Consider the following 22,647-nt stretch of genomic DNA (forward strand, 5'->3'; position numbering starts at 1 on the left):
TATAAGAGACAGTATATATATATATATATATATATATATATAGTAATACTTGTATCTCTCCCAACAAGGAAATTATATATACATATACACAAATATTGTTATATGTTAAATGTATATAATACATCTAATCACATCAAATACCTGATGTAATCAATTAACAAAGATAAAATATTTGTTTTGGCTTACTGTTAGAAGTTCCAATCCATGATATATATACACACATAAAATATATATCATATAATATATATTATATTATGTAATATATATTATATATTAAACATATAATTATATATATAATTTTCTTGTAAATAGTAGAATCATGTCATATTTCAGTTAGTTAGGGAGATCTCCAGAAATAAAGGGTACTCTGTCATGTACTAAAAAAGTACTTTCAAATTCATTTTACCCAAGGTTCTCACCTGTCCTCACTCAAAGCAAAGCCCAGGCAGTTCACCCCAGCATTGTTTTATCTAATAAACATTTATGAGATGACTACTACAGGGTAAAGACTATGTGGTTCCCTCTCTGACTGCTGGGTCCCCTTGAGCTTTTTCCAACAGTGATCTCCTCAGGCAGAGCTGAAGGTCGATTATTGACAGTAGGCTGTCAAAATGGAGACGTTAGACTCGGAATTTGTTCATCTAAAGAGGTGGCAATGCTCCTGACTGGGATTGCGTCAAGTGGTGATGAGAAAGAAGTGGGAAGAGAGGTGGATAAACTTCTGGGGAGCAGTGCTCAGAGGGAAGAGTGGTTAAGAGGGAGGTGTATCAGGAGATTCCAACATGGAGGGTGTCTTAGCAGCTTCCTGTCACTTTATCCAAATACTTAATGTGATCTATTTACAAAGGTAAAATGTTTGTTTTGGCTTAAGGTTGGAAGTACCAGTCCAAGATAGTTTGGCTCAGTAGCTTTGGGCCTGTGCCAGGGCAGCACATCATGGAGGGTGTGCATGGCAGAGCAAACCACTCCCCTCACAGTCCAGGGACAAAAGAGATGGAGGAGGGACCAGGATCCTATCATCCACATCAGGGGGATGCCCCTAAAGACCCCCGCTGGTTCCCACACCTTAAAAATTCTGCTACCTTCAAATGGTGCTGTCCTGAGGCCCAAGCCCACAACACATGGGCCTTTGGGTGCCTTCACCTCCTGAACTACAGCAGAAGGTCAATGCTGAATGTAGTTTGCTTTGTGGTTGTGGTTTATTTTTATTTTTTGTTGCTGTTCTAATTATCAACAAGCCTTTGTTGCATATTCCTACATTATGGGCTGGAAATACTAATGTGAATGGGCTCCTTTCCTCAGGAATTTTGTCACTGGCTGGGCCCAATCCAGGTTTTGTAAGGAATAGGTGGAGAGGCTCATCCTGTCTGGAATACCCCTAGTGCAGACAGAGACGCCCCAGGCTGGCCTTCCTAAATGCATTTGATGCTTACATTATACATCAAATACAAAAATGCCTCTTCTTTTCCCCGTCCTTCACAACACACATACACAAAATCCAGCTACAATTCGATTTACAGAGTAATACTTTTACCGAAGAAAAATATCAGTCAGAAGACAGGAGCAGCTGTTTTCTGGGACAGTTGTATTTTTCATTGTAAATTAATTAAATGGCGCCTTGTGGGTCCATCCCTGACAGACGGATTCTCTCTCTGCGTCTTGGTGGAGAAAATAGGAGCTGGTTCTGGGTCAAGGAGGTAAATGCCTAGTATGGGTGTGCGGGACCCAGTAACGGTTTCTGAACTTCTGGCCACTCTCTGGGTAACTACAGACTTGGACTTGAGTGAGAGACAGTGGGAAGGAATCCTGGGGCACTTGTGGAAGGAGGCCAGTGAGGTGCGCTCAGGACTGAGAAGGTGTGCGCGGCCACATTCTGTCAGGCTCACAGCAAGGTGTTTGTCAAGTAGCCGGAACCCTGCACGGCTGTGTCCCTGATCTGCTCACTAGGGAAATGAGACTAACTCACCAGAAGCAACTCAAGGACAACGTGTATTTGCAACAATAACATTTGTGATATCACCTGTGGAGTGTGTCAGAATCATCTCTGGTAATTTTTAAAAGTAACAAATATCCAGATTCCATCTCAGACTGATTGAGTCAGTGAACCATCTTGCCCCCACCCTCAGTCCCCCAGTCCCCATAGAGGGATAGAAATGAATGACAAGAAAACCAGGCACCGTTGGAAGAGACTGTCTTGAGACATAACCTTTTTAAAAATTTGGTACCAGGGATTGAACTCGGGGTACTCAACCACTGAGCCACATCCCCAGCCCTATTTTGTATTTTATTTAGAGACAGGGTCTCATTGAGTTGCTTAGTGCCTTGCCATTGCTGAGGCTGGCTTTGAACTTGTGATCCTCCTGCCTCAGTCTCCCAAACTGCTTGGATTATAAATGTGTGCCACTCCGCCTGGCTGAGCCATACTCTTTACACTCACACACACACACACACACACACACACACACTCACACACGCACACACATACCTAAGTGACAAATTAGATAACAATATAGAGGGACTATCTGAGTTATGTTTCTTTCATTCTTCTTGAAAATAGCAAGACATAACAAGAGGAAGATTATCTCATTAATCCACATTCTGAAAACTCAATTCCACTTGATGACGAAGAGTAGCTCCTGATCTTAGATGTCACCAATTCAAGTCTTGAACACTGGTGGATATATATATATATATATATATATATATATATATATATATATATATAGTTGTTGTTGTTGTTCTGGGAATTGAACCAGTACAGTGAGTCACATCCCCAGTCCTTTTTGTTTTTATTTTGAGACAGAGTCTCACTGAGTTGCTTAAAGGGTACTCTGTCATGTACTAAAAAAGTACTTTCAAATTCATTTTACCCAAGGTTCTCACCTATCCTCACTCAAAGCAAAGCCCAGCCAGTTAACCCAGCATTGTTTTATCTAATAAACATTTATGAGATGACTACTACAGGGTAAAGACTATGTGGTTCCCTCTCTGACTGCTGGGTCCCCTTGAGCTTTTTCCAACAGTGATCTCCCCAGGCAGAGCTGAAGGTCGATTATTGACAGTAGGCTGCACAGGGAAAGTCATTAAGTCCACATGGAGATGTTAGACTTGGAATTTGTTCATCTAAAGAGGTGGCAATGCTAAGAGGGCATTGCTAAGTTGCTGAGGCTGGCCTCAAACTCCTGATCCTTCTTCCTCAGCCCCCTAAGCCACTGGGATGACAGGCAAGTGCCACCACATGCAGTTTAAGGCATATTTTCAAGTGTAGGAAGCTAGATTGTAAGGCTCTGGAAGACAGCAAACAGAGGTAATGTCTCTGCCAGCTATGTGCCACTCAATCCAAAAGGCAGCTTTAGTGACAGTCCCTTAGTGCAGAGTGGTGAGGAAAAAGTGCTGGTGGGGGAGCAGATGGGGTCAGGATAGATTAGAAGCAGGTGGGGTCAGGAGATACTAGGCTTGTTGTTTCTGCTCTTCTCAGCTATTTGACCTTGGGCAAGTCAGTTACTTTCTCTGGGCTTTGATTTCCTGACCTGAGAAATAGGGTGACCTGAAGTGGTGACTTCTGACATCTCCCATAGCAGGGGCTCTGCAGGAGTCAAAGTGAGGTGGAATTTCCGCTCCGGTGCTCTTTTTTTTTTTTCCAAAAACAATTTTTTTTGGGGTTGTCAACGGACATTTATTTATTTTACTTATATGCGGTGCTGAAAATTGAACCCAGTGCCTTTCCACATGCTAGGCAAGCGCTCTACCACTGAGTTAGGACCCCAGCCCTCCAGTGCTCATTTTTAATCATGCACAAGCCACAGGACAAGTGGCACCTAGTTAATTTGTTTCTGTTTTCTTCTCCTTTCTTCTGTGTTAGGATCTGTATGTCTAACAGCCTTCTGGTCTATCTCCTGCCTCTCTGGCTTTCACTGCATTGCACATAGTGGTGAGAATCAATGTGTCATGAATGGAGAGACAGTCAGCAGTGATTGGACACTTCCAGCTCTAAAATGTCTGAGACATACAACTTCTTAAGACAATGTCTGTGGAGAGACATTGTCATATTAACCATGCTGCCAAACTCATTCTAATTTACACAGCCCTTTCAGAAATGATATGGAACATGATAACATCTGAGCTTCTCAGCCATTCTATGAATCAGCCAGGTTGGATTGCTTTCTAATTTTTGGAGACTGCATTTCAGACCTAGGACTGTTCAAGTGACCAAGTTGCAGGTTTATTGTTGGTAGGACAATGGTGCCTAAGCACCAGCCAGGTATGAAATTTTACCTCCTCTATTCATTTGCTTCCTGTGTGTATCAACACTGACAATTTGTATTAACATAATGACCATGGTGTTTCCATTTTTCAGCTACTTCATGTTAACTATAAATGATACATTGAGAAAATAATATGTTAAAGTACATTTTAATTTTACCAACTGCATTTTATTGCTGAAAAATTTGGTCTGAGAGATTAAATTATTTGTCCAACTTTAGGAAAATAGTACATGATGTACTTATTTTGAATTTTCCTAACTCCTTTAGTACCTTGGAAATTGTATAAATAGTTTATTTTTTCTTTTTTTACTTAGTTTTTTATTCCAAAATCATACAATTCTGGAGAGAATTATTTAATAAAAGTGACAAATTAGACAACAATAAAGAGGGACTGCCTGATTTGTATTTCTTTCATTCTTCTTAAAAATAGCAAGACATAACAAGAAAAAGATTATCTCATTAATCCAACATTCTGAAAATTCAATTCCACTCGATGACAACGAGTGGCACCTGATCTTAGATGTCACCAAGTCAAGTCTTGAACACTGGTGAATTTCTGAGCTGGGTCCCAGTGCCCCCCCCCCCCCCACAGGGTGCCAAATGATTTCAATCTTCTATTCTGAAATTCACATAAACTCTGGTTGTTAAAAAAGTTATTGATCTGAATTGTGCGATGCTTAATTCCAATGTGTTTGGTTTATAAAAATAAGCCAGGCATGGAAATTCATCAGTTCCATCTTAGGCTCTGACACCTTTTCCCCCCTTGTCTCTACTGGTTAATCTGAAATTCTTTTTTTTTTCTTCTTGTTGTATTTCTTTCCAACCTTTCCTAAAATATGTTACTAAACAAGTTAGATGTTCTGTAATAATTTGGCATAGTATTGTACCAATATGTGTTCATGATCTGTCCCTTCTGCATTATGCATTATGATAAATTGTCATATGAAATAATTTATTCAAATCCAATATAAATTGTGATACAGACTCATAATATAGTATGAGTCTCAGTTTACATGTGAGAAAAAGTACCTTAAGATTACTACTAATAATGATAGACTTAAGAAATTAACTATGAACTCATTTCTGATAACTACAGAAGTAGTACTTTTTTTTATACTCTATACATGAAATCTGCCTTATGATACATATTCTTAGGCTTTTCAAAAAAAACAATTGATGAATCTATTTTATTACTAGTTGAGAGTCAGTGAAGTGGCAGTTGTCATGTATCTAATCTTCTCAGTGGCATAGAATAACTATAGACTTTGGTACAACTGAAAAATAGAAAACATTCTATAATGGTTTGTCAGTTTTGCAAAGAAACCTCTGCTCATCTGTGGTCCCTCATACTTGTACATTTAATCTAGGGTTCTCTTTATGAGTTGCTGCTCTTGCTTGGAGAATTATTTTTTCTGTTCTTTGTTCTACTCTACTTAAAGATGTATTTTGTTGAGTCTCTAAATTTGAAAAAAAAATACAAAGAAGAAAAAATCATTTACATGTTATGATTTATTGTCAAAATGGTTTTGGTGGTGGGTGGGGATTCACTGCAGTTTATGAATAATATATTTACACTATTAAGTCTCCCAGTGAATTCATAAGATTGATGTTCAAATGAGAGACTCTAAGTAAGATGAATTGCTACCATCTAAAGGTAGTCAATCTTTATCAGCTTCCATTCACAATGAGCCAGAATGGCTGAGAAATGCCTTGAGAGGTTTCCAACTGGCGATTTCTGCTATATTCTGCAGCTCCTTTGGACAAGAGAGATTGAGCAGCAGACCCAAATGTTGCAATAACTTGAGGAGGCCCTGCAGTGTTGTGGTGGGACTGGTGCAGAAAGGGAGACAGAATTCGGGCCCTGGTTAGAACAGGGGACGTTGTGGGTGACTGAAGGGATGGGATGTCAGTGCCTGAGTGTTTCATTCACTGCACTAAGTGGCTTCAGATGGATATTAGAGGAACAGCTGTGGGTGAAGCCAGGAAGCATAAGTTTTCCTAAGAGTGACGTTTTGTAGCTAGAAATTACAGCTTTCTGGTTTCTCTATTCAGGTTCTATTGATTTGATGCCTACTGTGACCCAAACATTGCTATGGGTATTTGGATACATCAGAGAACAGAACAGACTAAATCTTTGTCCTCAGAGAACTTACATGCTACTGGGAAGGAGAAAGAAGGCTATTTATAAACAAGTATTTAGGGAGTCAGAGGAAGAAAATAACTATGGAGAAAAATAAAGCAAGGTGAGGGGAATGGAGAGCATGTGCCAGGCAGACACAGACCCAGGGGAGATTTGTTTTTCCATTTTAATTGACTAGGGAGGACCTCCTTGATGAAAGGCTGAATGAGGAGAACATGCAGGAAGTGAAGGAGGGAGCTCTGAGTGAGGGCAGTTCAGGTAACGGAGCAACACGTGCGCGCACACACACACACCAACATGCACACACGCGCGCGTACACACCAACATGCGCACATATTTTTGCATGGAACTGGGGATTGAACCCAGGGCCCATTGGATCAGTCACTGTGCAGGTGTAGGTTAGAAGAGGCTGGGCCTGTTTGAGACGAGTGGAATGAGAGAAGCATCAGAAGTAATGCCCAACAGATATATGAAAAAATGTTCAACATCACTAGCCGTTAGCGAAATGCAAATTAAAACTAGACTGAGATTCCATCTCACTCCTGTCAGAGTGGCAATGTTCAAGGATGCAAATAACAATGAATATTGGCGAGGATGTGGGGGAAAAGGTATACTCATGCACTGCTGGTAGGACTGAAGATTGGTGCAAACACTCTGGAAATGCAGTATGGAGATTCATCAGAAAACTTGGAATGGAACCCACCATTTGACCCAGTTGTTCCACTCCTCTGTTTATACTCAAAGGACTTAAAATCAGCATACCACAGTGATGCAGTCACATCAATGGTTACAGTAGCTCAATTCACAATAACTAAACTATGGAATCAGCCTAGGTGCCCTTTAACAGATGAGCAGATAAAGAAAATGTGGTAAATATACATAATAGAATATCACTCAGCCATAAAGAAGAATAAAATATTGGCATTTGTGGTAAATGGATGGAACTGGAGACTATCATGCTAGTGAAATAAGGCAAGCCTCCAAAACCAAAGGCGGAATGCTCTCTCTGGTATGAGGGTGCTAACTCACACTAAGCCGGTACGGAGAATAGAAAAACTTTACATTAGACAAAGGGGAATGAAGGGAAGGGAGGGGAATGTGAATAGGAAAGGTAGTAGAATGAATAGGACATTACTTTCCTATGTGCATATGTCAATACACTACCCATATAAGACCTCATCATGTACAGCCAGAACAATGGGAAGTTGTACTCCATATATGTATAATACCTTAAAATATATTCTACTGCCATGCATAACTGATAAGAGCAGATTTTGATTTTTAAAATGTGGTACCCAGGGGGACTGCAGTGCATGTGTTTCCAGGAGACTTGGTTGAGCATGGGAAGAAGGAGGGGAAGCTCAGGACAGCCACGGGCTGAGGGTCACAGATTGTGCAGGGAAGCCCTTCTATGAGCTGGGCTTCCAGGGGAACTGCAGTGTCAGACTCTTAAGTATCTCTTAAAGATCTGTCTCATTCCTGCTTTGTTTCTAAGCAAAATACCCAGAAACTACAGCAAAGAAATGCCCACCAAGCACCTGTTTTCTGTTTTCGGATCCTGAGACACCTAGCCTCACCAAAGACACGACTTATTGCAGGTGCTTCCAGGATTGTCTTCTGGACCCAAAGAGGTTAAGCCTTTGCACTTGGCTGTTGAACCTCCCTGAAGCCTGAACAAGATTCCCTCAGCTTTCCTCCGGCTCCAATGTCCCTCCTCCTTCCTCCGCTTGGTCAGCTCTCGGGGATGTTCTTGTCCACAGCCTGCCCTGCTGCATCTTAGGAACTTCTCTGTGCTGCCTCCAGGGTCATCTCTTGTCCCATCTCTTCCTGGCCTTGAGGGGGATCGTAGGGTAGAAATAAGACAGCCTTTTCCCTCCGGGAAAATTTGGAGAAATAGCACCCGGCTAACTCCTGGGCACAGATCACCAGAGGAGCAAAGGAAGTGCCGTATGCGGTTAGTGGAGGAGACCCTTTTGCCAAATAAAGGAACACCGACTCGAGAAGGCAGTGACCTTTGGTGTGGGCCTGGGAGGGTAAGTGGCATTGCCATAGACACAGGGGTGGGCTGGGAAAGGTGAGCCAGGCCAAGGGAGCCGCTTGTGCAGAGGCACATGTATTGGAATGTGCTGGTGTTTCAGGAACCCTGAGTGGCCCCTTTCTAAGTAGCACTGGACATGGAGGAACGGAAGCTCAAAAAATGACCGGGGTAGAGCAGAGAGCACACACTTTAGCTCAAGGCAACGAAGGGCCACCTAAACATGCTTACCATGGTAGGAGTTGGGTGCTCCATGTGACCCGTGTGTTTCAAGGGGATTGTTCTTCCTGACATATCCCTGAGTGGCTTGAAGTGCATACTTCTAAAATGGTCAGCTTTTAGTCACGCCCTACAGGGGGACTGGGGGGGGGAGGGGCTGAAAACCCAATGATGCAGATTTGACATCCCTTGGTGTCTGTTCCCTCAGAGATTCACCTAAGTGCTTTATAGAGAGTTTATTGTATCGTGTTCTTACAAGGGGGCCATCATGTGGTACTACTCTGGTTTTATTATTTCAAATAAGGGAACTTTCTGGCGTGAGGGAAGAGCAAGGGAAGAATGTTAGGATCATCAGGGCTGAAAGGGCATAGAGGGATGCAAACTTTCTCATTAAATGGAGAACAAGGAGACCCACAGAGGACAGGTGACCTCTTCACAGTCCCCAGGCGAGTTAGCAGAGGTAGTGGAGCTGGGACGAGTGACTGGTCCTCTGGGTCTAGGCTCTGAAGTGATCTCCCAGCAGATTACTGCCGAGTAAACCCATGGCTCAGGCAGGGTGGGTGGGGGGCACATCCTCTTGTCCAATTATTCATAGATCCAAGTCACAGACACGCTTCTTTCCGGACTCTGAGAGGCCCCCAGAAACCGCCACTCTCAAGAACTATGGACATGTGACCACTAGCACTAAATTCATATGGGTTATTCATTCCCCAGTTCCTGGTCATGACCTTTTAAGATTAGAAAGGCCCAAGTGGGAGGGAGTTTGAAGAGCACACCACCTTTCCATGAAGAAGTCTGTGAGAGATGCTCAGTCCTCACACTTCTCCCAGAAGAAAATTCTGGGTTGCACTGGCACAAGGAGTTAATGGGGTAACAAAGAAAAAAAATAAAGGCGGAGGGCAGAATGTGTGGGTACAGCAGGTGAGTTTCAGTCAGTTTTAAATTTGCAGCTGGCACCGGCCTCTTTCTAGCTCATGAATTTCAGTCCCTGCCATTCCTCCATGACTCAGTGCGAAGGCCAAGCTCACCCACATGTCTGGTCCTGCCTGATGGTTAGGACGAGTTTACATAACCCTCTACTCTGGTGGCTTTCCTTCTGTTTTTGTGTTTGTTTGCATCTGAACCTGCTGTTCCTGGGAATCCTTCCTGAACTACTCCAATCTGCTCTGAGCACACCTTTTATTCTGGATTTTCCTCAGTGCTCGGTAATGGGTGACACATTTTCTAGAAGCCTGGGTGCTCTTCTAGTCTGTGTGTGCTGCTAAGGAGAGCAAAGTGAGGTCATGGAACACCTGCGCTTGGTTCAGCTCCCCACTCTCTGGGCACATCCCTGCTTCCTCTTCTGTGAGCTTCCTCACACACCAAGAGGTGGGAGGTGGTGTCCAGAATCCCTTCCGCATCTAAAAGGCAAGGGCTTACGTTCTCGGTAGATTACCATCCTCAGTGTATGCAATGGCTTCCTGCATCTCCTGGAGTCTGTGCTGTACCCTGAGCCACACACAAGATGACCCAGCAGATCAAAACTTCTACCCAAAGCACAGGCTTGAGAACAGGTTTCAGCTCTGGGTTAACTTTCTTCATGACCTTGGATGAGGCTCTTCAGTGCACATAGTCTCAATTCCCTCACGTATGAGTTAGTGACAAGAACATTTTGCTAGAAGCATGGGGAGGATTAAATAAGATAAAATGTAATTGTGCAGCACATGTGATAAGTTTGAAGAAACACTGAGTTACAGCCACACAAAGGGGCCATTCTGCACTTGTTACAAGTGAGGGTTTATCCAGGTGGATTTGGCATAATTGTAACCACCGTTGGACTCTATTCTCAGAAATGTGGGGCTCCTCTGTTAAAGATAGATTATAACACATTTGAACAGCAAGGCTGCTGCTGAGCTTGCAATCAAGGGCATCCTGGAGAATCCATAATTAACTCAGTGTTTAGTAGAATCACATTCATACTTCAGAATATTTAGCACAAGGACATGTACAGCTCTACTTGCAGTTCCAAGATTAAGAAAAAAGTCAATGCCCTCATAAACAGATCTATAGTCGTTGTGATGTTTTCAATAAACCATAATGAAATTTATTATTATTTCACCTATAAGACTAAATGGATTTGCAGAAGGATAAGGATCAGCTTAGCTCATCTCCCTTCTGTGAAATTGCCCATTCAGACCTGCCCACTGCAATATATTCAGGAGTGATTTGCAGCAAATTAGCTCAAGTGACTTAACATTACAACCTTCTGCTAAAGACACTTTCCTAATGGCCTGTTTCCTGCTGGGCCTTCAAAGACTTCTTTTGTTTTTGTTCTTGAACTTAAGAAGGAGTTAAGACAGTATAAAGTAGGCCAATGACATGTAATGAAATTGATAAGGAATGTGCAGAAAAGGTGTTTCAGGGCCAGACAATCAAAGCTGGGGCATGCTTAGATTCAGGTAGAACAAAGCAGCAAAGACCAAAGGTATTTCCCTCCACAGGCTTTGCCCTCCACTTATGGATTGAGCACTTCCTGGGTGTTAGAGATGGAGTCTTCGTGGAACCTGGTGTGTATTCCTGATGCCCCTGGTCCCGCCAGAGTCCAAGGACAAGCACAGTGGCCGGTGTGCACCTGTAGAGTGTGAAGCTGGGAAGGTGTATTTGTTTTCTGTGACTGTAAACTACCACCCACCTAGTGGTTTAAAACAAAGCAACTGCTGGGCATGGTGATGCACGCCTGTAATCCCAGCGGTTTGGGAGGCTGAGGCAGGAGGATCATGAGTTCAAAGCCAGCTTCAGCAACTTAGTGAGGATCTAAGAAGCTCAATGAGACCCTGTCTCTAAATAAAATATAAAAACGAGCTGGGGATATGGTCAGTGGTTAAGTGCCTCTGGGTTCAATCCCCAGTACCCGCCCCAAATAAAATTAAAACAAATAAAGCAACTTATTATCATGCAGCTCTGTAGGTTAGAAATTGATCACAGGTCTCCCGAGGATAAAACTAAGGTGTCGACACGGCTGCATTCCTTCTGGCCCGTGCCATCATCTTCACCTGGGGATTTCCCTGTATATGTTTGTGTCCAAAATTCCCCATTTTATAAGGACAAGTAGTCATATTGGATTAGGGACCCGTCTTATTCCATCACAATCTCATTTCAGCTTCATCTGATAAGGCTACACTGAGCTACTGGGGGTTAAGACATCAGCCCAGCAACTTTAGGAAAACAAGACTCAGTCTATATTAGGAACCTTGTGATTACACTGGGCTCCTCCGGTAACCCAGGGTAGGCTCCCTATCACGAGATCCTTGGTTTAGTCTCATTCACAAGGTGAAATATTTATAGGTTCCATGGATTAAGAGGAGAGTATCTTTGTAGGGCTGTTGGTCTGTCCACTACCAGAGACTTCTGGGACCCTGTATTGAAGACTTGAAGGATGAGAGGGACTTATCAGTTGGTAGGAGTTTGGGGTGAAGGGCTCTACAGATGGAAAGAACTGCAGCCCTTGGATACTGTGGCAAACCTTGGTGCACTCAGCCATGGATAAGCTAGAAAGTCGTCATGCTCAGGCTGCACTTGACTCTGGGCGACCTGGTCAACTGCCCTTCCCATCTGAAAGCATCTACTCCAGAAGTCCATGACCCAAGATCTGCGCTCCTCTTAACCACCCTCCCATTCCTTTTCATTCTACTGCAGGAGGCAGCAAACCACAGTTGCTGTCCGAACCCTGCTTGCTGTCTGCCCTCCTCAATTTCTCTTGGAACGCAGCCAGGTCTAATTGTTTATCTATTGTCTTTGTGGCTTTCATGACACAACAGCACAGCTGAGTAGCTAGAGGAGAGACGGGGGTGGGTTTTAGAGCTAAAATATCTGCTGCCTGACTTTTCATAGAAAATGTCTCCCAAATCCTGATCTATCTGCTTTGCCAGATTATTGTCCTCCTGACTTTAGAGGGGCCCAGGATTCAATTTTTATTTCTTTTCTACTCACATTCTTTAAGTGCTCTTCACTAATCCCCTAGTGTTAACTGCCACCTCCTTGCTGATGTTATATAACCAATTCTGACCCTACCCTGTGAGCTCCAGAGACAGGTACCCAAAAGTGTTCTCGACATCTCCAATTGGATAATTAATAGATGTCCCCAATTAACGTTTCCACAAAGGTCCCTCATTGCACCACTGCAACACATGTGCCCACATCTGGAGCTTTGTGCTGTCATTATCCCTTCTTCATGGACACTTCACGCTCTGCATCTTTGCATGTTTGACTTTATTGTCATCATGACCTCAGTTTAAGTGTCACCCCCTCGGAAAGTTCTCCTACAACCATTGCTAAATCACCTCCCCATAGCCCTCCCTTGTATATTTCACTTTTAACACTCTGAAGACATCATATTTTATTATTGCTTACTATTTTTCTACAAAATTCACTCTTCCCCTTCCCTTGGGATGCAATTTATAGGATGGCCAGGACTTGTTCTTGATGAGCAAAGATTTCTTGGAATAGGCAATGCTAGAGTTGCTCAGGTGATCTCCCAGCCTTCAAGGAGAATGAAAGGTTGACCGTAGAGGAGAGGAGATCTTATGTGAAGGTACAAGAATATGAAACAGAAATAGAGGGAAAGATTCTGGAAGAGAGCTCTCAAGAAATGTTGAGCAATAGCTGCCACTTATATTATGTTTATCTGTGCACACTCAAATCCTTCCCTCTTTGACCTTGGTGTAAGAGGTCCCTGCCTTGCTCTGATTTTAGAGTCATTCTTTGCTCCTCTTCTCATTCTGATTCTCTGCGTGGTGGTATGTATCTGTGCAATCCATTAGGAAAATGAGAAACACCCATCTGGACCCTGGGCTTTCCCTTCTAGACTACATTTTGGGTAATTGTACTTTAGATTTTCTGCCCAAATGGCCCAAATTTGATTCTTCTTTGGTAAAACTCTTCCCAAGGTCCATTCTCCCAAGGTAGAGCATGCCAAGGGAGCAGGATTCCTTAGACCAACTATTGTCCAGGAGATGGTGACTTGCTGAGGGTATGGACTGGACTGGAGCTAGGACACTGGAGTGTCCACATACAACATGCTTTTCAGGCCCTTCTGGGTGCAGGTCAGGGTCAAGTGGAAAGAGTTGTAAGCAGCAAGTACTTGGGAATTTGGGTTGGCATTCCCTGTCCATTCTCATTCCAAGGGCAACTCTAAGACTTAAGTTCCACAGTGGCGTATGATATCATTGCATAGTTCTCTTTGTCAAGGCAGGAGCACGGGTCACATTTAACAGATCATTGTCTTGATTTATAACTTTTAGATGTGCAGTCCTTTTATTTGTACTTTTTATACTGAACCTAGAAAATATTAGGGGTGGTCCCTGCCTTTGGCATGTGGCCTGGCGCAGAGTAATTCTAATAGGCAACATTTACTGGATGCTCATAGTGATAGCAGACGGTCCTCTAAGCCCTTTATATGTATTAGCTCATTTAATCCTTGCAACAATGGACACCAAGTAAATTGTATTGAGTGTTTCCAGGAAAATGGAGACCTAAAATAGGATCCCAATATCTCTTGATGTTGGTCCACACTTTAAGCTACGATTTATCACAGTCCTGCCTGTTTATTTCCATATCCTGTTTTGTGTCAGAGGTGAATTTACTCTGCTTCCTCTGTGATGAGCATCTAAATTGGTTTTAATGTTTTGTTTTTTTTTCCCAATGTTCAAGCAAATCCTGCCTTGGCCTACAGGAATAACTAAAAATGACATTTTAGAATGCTTGTGGCAGAATATATAGTCCCCAGAAATGTCCATGTCCTAGACCCTAGAACCTAGGAATATGTAATTTGGTATGGCAAAAGAAATTTACAGATGTGATTAAGGACCTTGAGACAGGGAGATGATCCTGGATTATCCAAGCAGGTGCAACCCAGTCACAGGGTCTTTATAAGTGCGAAGAAGGAGAGTGAGAGTTGGAAAAGTAGACTCAGGGAAATATAAGTTGGAACCTTACAATTGCCGTGCGGGGCCAGGAGCCAAGGAGCACAGGCAGTCATTAGAATCTGAGAAAGGCAGGAACTGGTCTCCCTTAGAGCCTGCAAGAGAACAGTCTCTGGTGACTTCCTTTTAGCCCAGTGAGGTCCACTGCAGACTTCCGATCTCCAGAATGTAATGTCATGACCTTCTGTTGTTTTAAGCACAATACTTACGGCTATTTCTTGCATTAACAATAGAAATCAATATGCTAGATATTTTTATTTTCAGTTTCATTGAGACAACCAAATTATAGAATAAATAGCCCTGTGTTAGAAAACCAAACAGCTGGTTCCAATTGCCTTATTAAAAACAAAGCAGGTAACGGTGGACAAGCCACCTCATCCTTATCAGCCCATTTCCTGAGAAAGATGGCACAATTTCATCACCTTGCTCAGAACAGGCTTGGGATCATTACACACCCTAACACCTAAGGTTGCTGTGTGAATTGTGCCCTACAGATTATATTTTCTACATTTAAGGTATCTTTTTCCATGCTTTGCTCTAGTTTGCTGCTGATTTCCAGAAAGCACTCTCCCCAGATGAGCTCCCCCCAATATTAAGGTCTTCAGGGAATTTTCTTTTCCCAATCAACAAGTTACTCATTTTTGCCAGAATGCCAAAAATGGGATTGAAATTATTTTCAAGTCATTTGTACGTTTTCTCAAATTCATCTCAAGATTTATAGTTCAAAAATAATACATTTGAATCACTCCATTGTTTCTATATAAATGACACATAACTGTGAGAAACAAAACACTTTTCTGAATTGCATGCATCTAATTAAAACCATCACAAACTGTCTCACTCGATCACAACTGTTTCAGTAACATCTTTCCATATATTTCTTTATTCATTCACTCTAGCATATGTCCATGAGTAGTTTTTAATTTAAATTAAGTTTTTAACCATATATTGAAACACAAAATTGTTCATATTTGTTGGGTACCATATGCTGTTCAATACACGTATACGTTGTATAATGTTTAATCTAGGTTAAACATATGTATCTCCTCAAACATTTATCACTTCTTTCTGGTGAAAGCATTCAAAACCACCACTTAGAGTTTCCTGAAATGTGCAGTACCGATTGTCATCTAAGTCACCCTGTTATAGCAGAGCACCAGAACTTCTCACTCCCATGTAACTAGAATAGAGGACCTTGATCAATCTCCCCCCCTCATTTTCCTTCCGCTATGGTCCCCAGCCTCTGGTAACCATGGCACTGCTCTTGACTTGTATGAACTCAACATTGATAGTGTCTACATGCCAGTGATGTGGTGAGACTCATGGGGCACTTTTTATGCCTGAATAGTATTCCATTGTGTATATGTGCCCCAAATTTCTTATCCGGTCCTGAATTGATAGACACTTTGGTTGTTTCCATTTCTTGAAGATTGCAAATAGTGTTGCAGTAAACGTGGGTGTGCACATGTATCTTCCACAGACTGATTTCTTTCCAAGATATACCCAGGAGTGGAAACGCTAGGTCATATGGTAGCTCTATTTTTAATTTCCTGGACATTTTCCCACAACGGCTGTAAACAACTGACATTCTCACCAGAAAGAAGTGATAAATGTTTGAGGAGATACATATGTTTAATCTAGATTAAACATTATACAACCTATACATGTATATACACTGTGCAGGGGTTTATTTAACTCACATCCTCCCCAGAGGTTGTTAACTTTTGTTTTTTGAATCATAGCCACTCTTACTTGGGTGAACTGGTTTCTCACGGTGCCTTTGAATTGCATTACTCTGGTGATTATTAAACTGAGGATGTTTTCATATGCATGTTGACCATTTCTGAGTCTTCTTTTGGGAAATGTCTATTCAGGCCCCTAATTTATGTCAATGTCATGCTATTTGGATTATTAAAGCTTCGTAGTATATTTTGAAGCTATGCAGCATGATGTCTCCGCTTTTGGCTCGAGATTGCTTTGGCTTCTCAAGGATTTTTTGTGGTTTTATACTAATATTAGAATTTTTGTTTTGGATTTTGTGAATAATGTCAGTGGAGTTTGTATAAGAATTGTATTTAGTGTGTAGACTGGCATTCAATCTATAGAGTGCTTTGGTGGTATGAATATTTTTAACAATATCAATTCTTCCAATCCATGAAAATGAGTTGTCTTTCCATTTTTGATGTGTCCTCTTCAATTTCTTTTATCAATGTTTTATAATTTTTACTGTAGATATCTTTCACTTTTGGGCTAAATTTATTCTGAGGAATCTCTTTGCAGCTATTATAAATGTGATTGCTTTCTTGATTACTGTTGCAGGTAACTGATTATTGGCATATAACAATGCTACTGATTTTTGAATTATTTTCTACTTTAACTTTCCTGAATTTGTTTATTAGTGTTAACAGGTTTTTGGTAGAATATTTGGAGTTTTCTATATATAAGATCATGCCATTTTCAAACAGTGACCAATTGAGTCTTTTATCCAATGTGCATGTTGGCCTTTATTCTTTCTCTTGCTTTGACTAAGACTTTCAGTACTACATTAAATAAAAGTGGTGAAAGTGAATATCCTTGTCCTGTTTCAGATCTTAGCTAGGTTTCAAATTTTCTTCATTTACTACGATGTTAGCTATTTTCTTATATGACCTTTGTTATGAAGAGGTACTTCTCTTACATACTAAATTTTCTGGGACTTTATCATGAAGGATGCTGAATTTTATCAAATCACTTTTCTGTGTTTATTAAGAGGATCGTAAGATTTAGTCCTTCATTTTATTGATAGCCTTTACGTATTTATTGATTTGCATATAATGAATCTTTCTGGCGTCCTGGTGAATATCAGTTGATCATGGAAAATAATATTTTCAATGAACTGTTGGATTAAGTTTGCTATTTTGTTGACGATTTTTGCATATGCATTCTTTAAGTATATTAGCTATAGCTTTCTTTTATTATTGTTGTGTCTGGGCCTGGTTTTGGCTATCAGGGTAAGGCTAGCTTCATAAAACGGTTTTGGAAAAATTCCATCCTCTTCAATTTTGGGGGACATTTTAAGAAGATTTAGTATCGGTTCTTCTTTAAACGTTTGGCAGAACTCTGCAGTGAAGCCATCTGGCCCTGGGCTTTTCTTTGATGGGAGACTTTTTATTACTGATTCAATCACATTGCTTGTCAGAGGTCTGTTCAGGTTTTCTCTATATACATGACTCAAACTTGGTAAAATGCAATTTCACTTCTCTACTTTTCAGTACCCATGTTTTCATGCAATAGGAATTCAATGCGTTTCAAATGGCTTCGTGTGTTAACACGTGTGTATGTTCAAAATCTTTGTATGGACATAGAGTATCCTATTTTCTTGATAGACCATGATTTTCTTAACTAGACTCCTAAAAGATGACCATTTAGTCCTCTGTATTCCAAACACACTGTAATCAAGTCCACTGCATGTATTTTCAGTGTTAGTGTTTTATAGGACTTCTGTTCAGTATGCACGGTATGGCTGGGCCACTTGTTGAACTACACAATATTTGCACCAAATTCTCCTGGATTAACCAGTCTGTAGTGGTTGGTACGGACCAGTATGTGTCTCCTGGCTCAGCTTCCTTGGATGCCTAGGCCTGAACCCAGGACCTCTCAGACCATCTCTGCTCAGAACTTGAAGATAAAAGCTTGACTCACCAGAGTCCCCATGGAGTTCTGTGGCAAGTCCCTTCCACCCTGTGATCGGCCATAGCGCTTTCTGAATGTTTCAGTGTACAATCCGCCTTCTATGGCCTTGAAGTTAGATTAAAATGTTCTTCATGTTACTCATTTTGATACATTTTGCAAAAGTTATTTTTAGAAAGTCACTTTTACTTGAGCATTTCTAAGCTCCAAGGTTGAGAAGAGTTTTTAAGTATATTTCATCAACACCAGATATTGTCCATCTTTAATTTTGTGAATTTTACTGGGGAAATAGATCTCACTTTTTGTTTTATGCGATTAACTTGATAATTGACAAGTTGAACACCTTTTTATGTTTATTGATCTTTTTGTAGAGAAACATTCTGCATGTGTTTTTTTTTTTCCTCTCTTTTTGGATTACATAGACATTGAAAGTTTTCTCTCTCTTTCAATTCAGGATTGTTGAGATATAATTATTTTAACAACTTTATTGACATAAAATTCATGTGCCATGTGATTCACCAGTGAAGTACACAGTTCAGTGGATTGTAGAACATTCAGAGAATTATGCGACCATTGCCACAATCTAATTTTAGGACATTTCCCTCACTCCAAAAAGAAACTCAATGTCCGTTAAAAGTCATTTTCCATTATCTTCCCCTCCTGTAATACCCTGGCAATCATTAATCTGCTTTCTATATAAGTACGAATATATCATGTAAGTATCGTATATGTTCTATTACAACTAGCTACATTAACTACTTAGAGTGTATGTTTTTCATTGTTTATGCATCTCTTGGCCTGTATCCAGACTTTATTTCTCTTTATTTCTGAGTAATATCCATTGTATTAAATGTGATATATTTAATTTATCCACTGATCAATTGATAAGAATTTGGGTTGTTTGTACTTTTGGGCCAGTATGGATCATTTTCTTATTAATATTCATATACAAATATTTGAGCTGATATATTTTCACTTATCTTGGATAAATAACCAGCAATAAAGCTGTTGAGTCATATGTCAACAACATTTTAAGGAAGTGCCAAACTTTTTTCCAAAGTTATGGCTGCACCATTTTTTATTCCAACCAGCAATATGAGGAGTCAATTTTTTTTCACCTTCTCACCGACATGTTGTTGTCTATTTGTTTGAAATTTGCCATCGTAGTGGGTATATCCCCTGGTGGCTTTTATTTGCATTTCCTTAATGTCTAATGATAATAATCATCTTTCTGTATGTTTATTATTCATTTGTGTATCCTTTGAAAAATATCTATTCCTATTTTTTATGTATTCAGAATACCACTTTTATCAGATATACGATTTGCAAATATTTGATCTCTTTCTATGGGTATCTTCACATTCTAGATGGTGTCCTTTGCTTAAAAAGCTTTTAATTCTAATGAAATCAGAATTGGGTATTTTCTGTGTGAAGATTATGACAGCTGACAGGCATAGCTGACATACAGGAAAATTCACCACCCTTTAGTGTAAAGTTCCGTAGGCTTTAAGAAACACAGACTTTCACATATGCACCACAGTGAACAAGACACAGGCAGTTCTTGCCTCGCAGGATGTTTCCTGGATTATTGCTGCTCTATTTATGGACCCAAATTGTTGCTTTTGAAAGAAAACCAAATAAAATAGACAATAGAATAGCCAACTTGTTTTTAGTTTTAGTCAATAGAATTCTATTGAATAGGTCTTTATATGCAAGCTTATACTTTAAAATGTTTTTGTTATTACCAGAGTTAAGATTCCTGATTTCTTTACCTTTGTTCATAGTTTCAAGATTTTTTTTATTACTCAGTTTAGGTGTTATTATTTTATGCTATGTATGTTTTCCATAAAGATCTTAGCATTCTACACAGACATGCAAGTATGCTGACCTTAAAGTCCTAAATAAAACATACAAAATGTTGATAAAAATTAGGTAAAACTTAATAGGGGTAAAGAAATTCCAAGGGAACTCCTTAATAGGGGTGAAGATGGCAGTTTTCCAACTTTCTAAAATAATTGAGAGACTATTTTCTTTGGATGAAACCTTGCATAGAAGTTCAATATTCAAACACATGAAAGATGAGTTTCTCTTTTGAATCCCGAATGGAAACCTTGCCCTCATCTCTCTGCCCCTGGGGAGCATAGTTTGAGGATCAGCAACCTGAATTACCCTGATGTAACTAATGTCAGAAGCAGTTGTCAGACCCTGGTCATAGTGGTCAGTTTCAGGATGAGGAAGAGGAAGAAACTCAGACACAACTAGCCGAATCCCAGGGCTCTGATTCTGGTCAATGGGTTCCTGTTCTGCGTTTCAGTGCATTGATCTGCACAGGGGAAATGAGAGCACATGGGAAAATGACCACTGTCTGGCACTTGGTAAGAATAGTTTGAAATTCTACCACCTTGTATGTAGAATCAGAGTGACTAAATAAAGAAGCAGAGGGAAGAAATTCTGAAAGCAAGGTCAACATGGGCTTAGATGGCTTTTCAAAGCGTTCCAGGTATATTTTCCTGTTTCGTCTGAGAAATTAAAGAACAAGATTCCTCCTAGCATGATGCTCTGTGCTGGTGATCACACATGCTCATTGTCCTCCGGTCATAAGGCTACTGTCCAGCACTCCTCTCTTTTGCTTTCAACTCTTTCCTGGAGGCACAGAAATGAATACCAGAGGGGCCAGTGCTGGGGATTGCCTGGAGTCAATTTGTGTTAACTAAACTTTCAAGTCCAAGATTACAAATAGTGATGAATTTCAGAGTTTCCAATGTGCTATTTTTTAAATAGTATACATTTGCTTAATTTCTGCTCACTTTTCTATGATATTAGAACTTTTTGCAAAGGATATATAGGGACTTTGCTGTTGTGGTATGCATTTGTTTTTTCAGTGTGTTAGAGACAAAGGGAGCATCTGTGTGGCAGTTTACCACCATCTTTGCCTTTGGGGAATATTTCCTGTCTTGCTTCACCTGAGATGGACTCCTGCCTGGCTCTCCAGGTAACCTCCACGGGATTCTGCCCATTTACCCTTTGTGCACTTACACACCCTACTGGATTCACACATGTCCACTGGGATCCCATTAGGATTAAATAACGTCTGCACAGCTGCTCCAACTTGCTTCTCTAAAAGGCTGCACATGTACATGAGTTCTCGGAAGGCACCTGGGACTCACTCAAAATAGCAACTGCTCCAAGCCTCAAGTTAAATTTTATTAAACTGACCCTTCTGTATTTGGTTTGGATCTTGGTTTTATTTTGTTATTTTATTTTATGTGTCTTTATTATTACCACCCCAAGGCTTGTTACCCTCTCCCCAAGGCTCATCACCTTGATTGTTTCAGTTAGGTGTACCTCTGTGTTTATTCCCAGATGTTGTGTGGTGAGCCAGCTGATATGTGGGTCAGGTTCCAGACACAACCTATGGGGATCCTGCATTCCAGGCCTCACAGGGAGGCAACAACCATGTTAGCAGGGCTGTGTTCTCATCTGAAAGCTCATCGGGAGAAGAACCTTCTTCCAAGCTCACTCAGGTTCCTGGAAGAATTAATTTCCTTGAGGCTTTATAAGTGAAAGCCCAGCTTTTGCCTGCTGGAGGCTAACCTCCAATAGCAGACCCCCAGTTCCTTGACCTTGGTGTGGGGGTTTCCTCAGTGTAGACACTCCCACTGTTAAGTCAGCATGGATAGGTTTCTACTTCACAAAGGACTGGGTTCCTCTCTTAAGATTTTTAAGTCAGGCTGGCCCAGGATACATTCACTTTGTATTAATTGCAAATCATTTGGACCTTAATTACATTGGTGAACTTCCTTTACCGTATCCTATTATAGAAAATTGACTTGTAGAGACAAGTCATGGGAACCTCCCATACTCAGGGACAGGTTTTATAAAGGGCATCAACGTGGGATGTGATCACTGGGTGTCACCTTCAGTTCATCTGCCCCCATGTAGCAATCACCTTGTATGTGTGTGTGTGGGGGAGAATTCAGATGTAAGTGACTATAATGTAAAGAATCAAAGAGGAGTGGAAGAAATAAAGTTCTAATAAAGACAATGTCTCCTCTGGAGAAGATTGAAATGGAGGATGCTGAACTGAAATGATCAGGGAAGAGAGCAGAAACTGAATTTCACGGTCAAAAGTTATCAAGGGAAAATAGAGTATTAAAATTGCCAATGAAGGAGGGGGAGGGAACATGGCGGCGAGAGGGGAGGCAGCGCTTTCAGTACCTCCTCAACAACGGGGTCAGAGAGACGCATGGATACGCTTAGATACGACCTGCTGAGAAACTCCTAGCAAAATTCCACTAAAGAGAGATCGGCCGGGAATCGGTAGGATTTTTGGAGGGACAGTCTGCGCTAGACGAGTGA

Source organism: Marmota marmota, unplaced genomic scaffold (genome assembly GCF_001458135.2).
Source record: "Marmota marmota marmota unplaced genomic scaffold, marMar, whole genome shotgun sequence".
In the NCBI taxonomy this organism is placed as follows: domain Eukaryota; kingdom Metazoa; phylum Chordata; class Mammalia; order Rodentia; family Sciuridae; genus Marmota; species Marmota marmota.